Raw genomic sequence first — 6745 nt, 5'->3', positions numbered from 1 at the left:
AATTGATGCCTTTGAATTGTGGTGTTGGAGGAGAATACTAAAAGTGCCATGGACTGCCAAAAGAACCAATAGATCTGTTTTGGAAGAAGTGCAGCTATAGTGCTCCTTGGAGGCCAAGATGGCTAAACTTCATCTCTCATACTTTGGACATATTGTCAGGAGGGACCAGTCGCGGAGAAGGATATCATGCTGGGTAAGATGGAGGGTCAGAGAAAAAGAGGAAGATCCCCAACGAGATGGATAAGCCAGGTGGCATCATTGATGGCATCCAGTGTGGCAGTGGTAGTGAGGTTGGCCCAGGATCGGACATTGTTTCGCTCTGCTGTGCATGGGTAGCTATGAGTTGGTTCTGACTCGATGGCACCTGACAACATTTTTACTTTATTGTCCAAGATTAATGTTTCCTTCAAATTGTAAGAACTGCAAAGAAAGGGTCAAGGAACCAAATATGTTCTGAATATACTAAAATACTTCAAGCACATGAGGACTTCATACAGACTTGCTTTTGCTCTCTGTTTAACAGCAATATCTGTATATGCCAAATAAGCAAGTGTGGATGTCACTGTGGTATCTTATTTCTTGAGCTCCAGACCAGTTCAACCAACCAATGAAACCTGACCCCTATTACTAGAACACAGAAGAGCAGCACTCTCAATTCATTCTCACTTTCCTACATTGTAACTTACTCATTTGATATTTGTGAAAGTCGACCAAGTACCATTTGTTGTTGTCATGGTTGTTAAATGCCACCGAGTTGTTTCCAATTCATGGTGACTCTATATAGAATATCTGAGGAGTGATTGGTCAGTTTGAACTGCTGAACTTGTGGTCCATAGTTCAGCATTTATCATGCAGTGCCACACCAGGAGTTTCGTACCATATGAGCATAAATAATCACCATATTTAACATAAACATGTCTAGGTGTCCTCCAAAACAAAAACAATTGCTGTGATGTCAATTCCAATCTATGTATAATGACCCCATTTGTGTCAGAGTAGAACTGGGCTCCGTAGGGATTTAATGATGGATTTGTGTTTCAGAAGTAGATCACCAGGCAGTTTTTCCCCGGAGGTGACTTTGGGTGGGTCCGAACTCTCAGTCTTATGGTTAGTAGCTTAGAAGTAACCATTTGGGCCACCCATGGGTTCTTAGCTGTCCTCTAGTGCTTATATTTTAAATTTAAACTCAAATTCAGAATAATTATTGGCCAAAGAATGCAATTAAATGAAGCTTTCTACTGTTATTTTAGTATTGCTCAACAGAACCAAGTATACAGAGTCTCCACTGTTTAGTTGAGGGATGCTAAGACTTCAGGAAAGTTTTGCCAATGGAGATGGGAGAAGATATTCTGAGAATGGAGGGTATTCCAAGCTCAGGAGTTTTCATGGGAATGACTAGAGTGGTTTTGAAGTAAATGAAGAAGCTGGCCCTACCCAGTATCACTTTATTCTTGTTACCCCCAAAGTTTACCCTGAATCTTTTCATAAGGAAGCAATCATACAAACCCAAATTGAGGGACAAGCTGCAAAACAACTAGTCCATGACTCAAAAAATGTCAGCATCACGAATGACTGGAGCTGGGGGCGGGGTGGGAAGGGAGCTGGAGCACTCTTCTAGAGCACAGGAGACTGAAGAGCTATGCAGATGACACTGGAATGGAAAATGTGCTTCTTCATTAGATCCTGGATTAAGGCAGGGTAGGGGTGCGCCTAAGGTGATGAAGGCTTATTTTAGGGGGGTATAATTAGAAAAATTTGAATATGAACTATAATTAAGTAATAGTATTGTATCAAAGTTAAGTGTCTTGATGATAATGGTTTTGTAGTGATAGAGGAGAAATTTTATGAGCTGCATGCAGAAATATATAGGGATGAAATGTCATGATGCCTAACTCTTCAGTGTTGAGCTAGATCCTTGTGTGTGTGTGTATGTGTGTATGTGTATGTGTAGTTAGCTGCAGAAAGAGTGAGCAAATTTAACAGTGCGTTAACAACTGGTGAATCTAGGTGTAGAGAATACAAGTATTTATTATACTATCCTTGAGACTTTTCCAGAGGCTTGACATTTTCCTAAAATGTTCTTGTTCTATTCCAGTGGATGTTTGTGTCAGCTTTCAGGCAGGCCCCACGTCAACAAAATGCTCTTGCCACGGTTAATGCTGGAATGAGGGTCCTCCTCAAAGACTGCACAAACACTGTTGTGGACTTAAGCATCTTATACGGAGGAGTTGGCGCTACGACAGTCAGTGCAAAGAAATCCTGTCAGCAGCTTATTGGGAGGTGAATTATACACATGGACATTGTACCAAATACAGTTCATTACCCCTTGAATCATAGCAACTGATAGTATTGTCATAGGAACCTAGATCGCTTCTCTGTACCGTTATAGCATCTTACAGTATGTGAACCTGACTATTAAAAGCAAGATTTTAAGTAAACTTATTCAAAGATTTTGTGTCATGATATTACTATGTAAGAAAAAGGGTTTCATCAATCTTTGCTCATGATTTTAATATGACTTTTTTAGTAGATAGTACACACTTGTCTATACTTTACTAACTTGCTTGAATTTCTCCTTTGTATCTAGGTGCTGGGATGAGGGAATGTTAAGTGATGCTTGCAGGCTGGTTCTAGAAGAAATCACCCTTCCAGACCCCGCCGCCATGGGGATGGTGGAATTCCGAAGAACCCTCATGATCAGTTTCCTCTTCAAATTTTACCTTGATGTTTTACAGCAGCTAAAAATGAGGGTAAAGAGGAGTGCCTTTGGGATTCCCTAGGCAAGAGAGTTTATGCCAGGTGCTGAACACAGTGATTTTTTTTGTAATTTTTTGAGGCCTCCAAAGGGTTCTTCTAAATCATATCAACTTCCCAAAAGCAATGATAATTAAAGTCTGAATACCCTGCAGGAATATAAATTGAGAATATATTTTATATCAGTCAATTATATCATCACAATTAAGAATTTGCATTAAAATAATAAAGGCATCTTTATTACAGGATCCCAGTGGATATCCTGACCTTTCTAAGAAATTCTTAAGTGCCCTAGAAGACTTTCCTTTGACCATACCTCATGGGATGCAGTCATTCGAGGTCAGTACATTTTATGAAAAATAGAAGAGCTGAGTGGGATGGCAAATGTCTTTTGGCATGGCTTTGCTTTCTAATTTCAAATCGTTGCTATAAGTGCAGCCTTTAAGAAAGAGTCAGCTCTGTAAATGCTTTCAAGAATACTGTCAGTGTTCGTTTTACAAAGTCCCACAAACTGGGTGGCTTAAAGCAATAGAACAGGATCCTCCCACAGTTATGGAAGCTAGAAGGCCACAGTCAAGATGTCGGCAAGGTTGGCTCCTTCCCAGGGAGAGTCTGTTCCGTGCCTCTCGCCTTGCTTCCAGTTGTCTCCCACACTCCTTGCCGTTCCCTAACTTGAAGATGCATCACCACAATCTCTACCTACCTTTTCTCATGGATGTGTGTCTGTGTCCAAATTTCCTCTTATAAGGATACCAATCATTAGGACCCACCCTAATCCAATGTGATTTCATCTGGACTTGATTATGTTAGCAAAGACCCTTTTCCCACATAAGGTCACATTCACAGCTATAGAGGTTAGGACTTCAGCATATTTGGAAGGCACAATTCAGTTCAACCTACTATGCAAATGCTGTATATAAGCAACAATCAGTTACAAAATACAATGGAATAAAAGTTCCCATTTACAATAATAATTAAAAGACAACAACCCATTGTCATTGTGTTGATTCCAACTCATAGAGGACCAATAGGACAGAGGAAGACTGCTCCATAGAGTTTCCAAGGCTATAAATCTTTTACAGAAGCATTGCCACAGCTTTATCGTAAGGAGCACACAGTGGGTTCAAAGAGCTTTCTGTTAGCAACTGGGCACTTAAGCACTGCACCAACACATATCCTTTCAATTTACAGCAGCAACCAAAAAATGAATCTTGAAGAATAATCTAAACAAGAAATATGCAGGGACTGAAGCTGTAAGATAAGCACTGGACTACACTGTCAGTTTGAACCACAGGTTGGCAATTCAAACTCACCAGCCACTCCTAGGAAACCCTCTCAGGGTCACTGTGAGTCAGAACTGACTAGATGATACTTAACAACAACAACACAGGAAAAAAAAAACGTTAAAATTCTACTGGTGAAAATTAAAACAACAACAACAACAACAAAAAACTTGAATAAAGGAAGAACACATGTCTAGTTTTTTGCTAAGAAGACATAATGTATAAAAATGTCTAGTTTCTCTTAAATTATTCTGTAAACTAAGTGCATTCTCAATCAAAATACCAACGGCATCTTTAAGGAACTAGATTTTAAGGTTCATCTGTTGTTGAGTAGATTCTGACTCACAGTGATCCTGTGTACACAGAATGAAATGTTGCCCAGCCGATGCCATCTTTCCACCACTAGTCTGTCAGTTTGTCATACTGTGGTGACTTGTGTGCTGCTGTGATTCTGGAAGCTACACCACTGGCATTTTTAATACAAGCAGGCTCACCCAGGGTGAGCAAATTTCAGCTGAGCATCCAGATGAAGACATACTAAGAAGAATATTTAGTCACTAAAAACCTTATGAATAGCAGTGGAACACTGTCAGATAGCATCAGAATATGAATATTGAAACATGATTAAGAGCACCAGAATATTGCCCGGTATAGTGACAGAAGATGAGCCCATCAGGTTGAAAGGCATTCAAAATACAACTGGGGAAGAGCTGCCTCCTCAAAGTAGAGTTGACCATGATGACGCAAATGGAGTAAGCTTTTGGGACCTTCATTTGTTGATGGGGCACAACTCAAAATGAAGAGAAACAACTGTAAACATCCATTAAAAATAAGAACATGGAATGTTCAAAGTATGAATCTAGGAAAATTGTAAAAAATGAAATGGAACGTATAAACATTGATATCCTAGGTATTAGTCAACTGAAATGGACTGGTATTGGCCATTTGCAATCTAACAGTCATATGGTTTACTATGACAGGAATGGCAAATTGAAGAGGAATGGCATCACATTCATCATCAGAAAGAACATTTGAAGATCTGTCTTGAAGTACAATGCTGTCTGATAGGATATTATCCATATGCCCATAAGGAAGACCAATTAACACTACTATTTTTCAAATTTATTCACCAACCACTAAAGCCAGTGATGATGAAATTGAATTCTACCAACTTCTACCAAATTGATCAAATATGCAATCAAGATGTACTGATCATTACTGGTGATTGGAATGAAAAGTTGGAAACAAAGAGGAAAGATCAGAGTGTTTGGAAAATATGGCCTTGGTGATAGAAATGATGCTGGAGATAGCATGATAGAATTTTGCAAGACTAATGACTTCTTCATTACAAATAACCTTTTCAAACAGCATAAAAGATGACTTACACATGGACCTCATCAGTTGGAATATACAGAAATAAAAGTGACTGCATCTGTGGAAAAAGATGGTGGAAAAGCTCCATATCATCAGCCAAAACAAGGTTTGGGGCAGAATGGAAAATAGACCATCAATTGCTCATATGCAAGTTCAGGCTGAAGCTGAACAAAAATTTTTAAAGTCCATGAGAGCCAAAATATGACCTTGAACATATCCCTCCTGAATTTAGAGATCATCTGAAGAACAGATTTGATGCATTAGACACTAAAGACCAGAAGAGTTGTGAGATGACATCAAGAACATCATAAAGGAAGAAAGCAAAAGTTTGTTAAGAAGACAAGAAAGAAGGAAAAGACCAAAATGGATGTCAGAAGAGACACTGAAACTTACTCTACAGTGTAGAGATGTTAAAGCAAATGGAAGAAATGAGGACATAAAAAAGCTGAACAGAAAAATTTCAAAGGTCAGCTCTGGAAGACAAAGTCAAATATTATAGCTAAATGTGCAAAGACTTGGAATTATAAAACCAAAAGGGAAGAACGTGTCAGCATTTCTCAAACTGAGGGAACTAAAGAAAAAATTCAAGCTTTGACATGCCATATTGAAGGATTCTGTGGGCAAGATATTGAAAGATGCAGAGCATCAAAAGAAGATGGAAGGAATCCACAGAGTCACTGTACCACAAACAAATTGTCAATGTTCAGCCATTTCAAGAGGTAGCATGTGATTGAGAGCCAATGATAATGAATGAAGAAATCCAAGGTGCATTGAAGGCATTGTCAAAGAACAAGGCACCAGGAATTGGTAGAATACAAACTGAAATTTTTCGACAAACTGATGCAGTATTGGAGGCACTTATTCATCTATGCTAAGAAATTTGGAAGACAGCTATCTGGCCAACTGACTAGAAGAGATCCATATTTGTGCCCATTCCAAAGAGAGATGAGCCAACGGAATGCAGAAGTCATCTGACAATATCATTAATACTGCATGCAAGTAAAATTTTGCTAACAATAATACAAAAATGGTTGCAACCATACATTAACAGAGGACTTCCAGAAGTTCAAGCCAGATTCAGAAGAGGATGTGAAATGAGGGCTATCATTGCTGACATCAGATGGATCTTGGCCGAAAGCAGAGAATACCAGAAACATGTTTACCTGTGCTTTATTTATTATGTAAAGTATTTCGATTGTTTGGATCATGACAAGCCATTGACAACATTCTGGAACACTTTATTGTGCTCATGAGGGACTTGTACATAGAACAAGAGGCAGTTGTTTGAATAGAACAAGGGAAAACCGAATGGCTTAAAATTAAATGTGCACCAC

At 38.9% G+C, this 6745-nt stretch overlaps 1 protein-coding gene across 1 annotated transcript in view; it reads left to right on the top strand.

Annotated features, from left to right (window-relative positions):
- The window catches only part of LOC102839439 (aldehyde oxidase-like), a 129508-nt gene that overhangs the window by 43554 nt on the left and 79209 nt on the right, over positions 1 to 6745 (top strand). The window lies entirely within an intron of this gene.

The sequence above is a fragment of the Chrysochloris asiatica genome, unplaced genomic scaffold (assembly GCF_000296735.1).
Source record: "Chrysochloris asiatica unplaced genomic scaffold, ChrAsi1.0 scaffold00045, whole genome shotgun sequence".
NCBI lineage: Eukaryota > Metazoa > Chordata > Mammalia > Afrosoricida > Chrysochloridae > Chrysochloris > Chrysochloris asiatica.
Note: the sequence above shows the minus strand (reverse complement) of the source record. Positions and strands in the feature narration are given on the sequence as shown.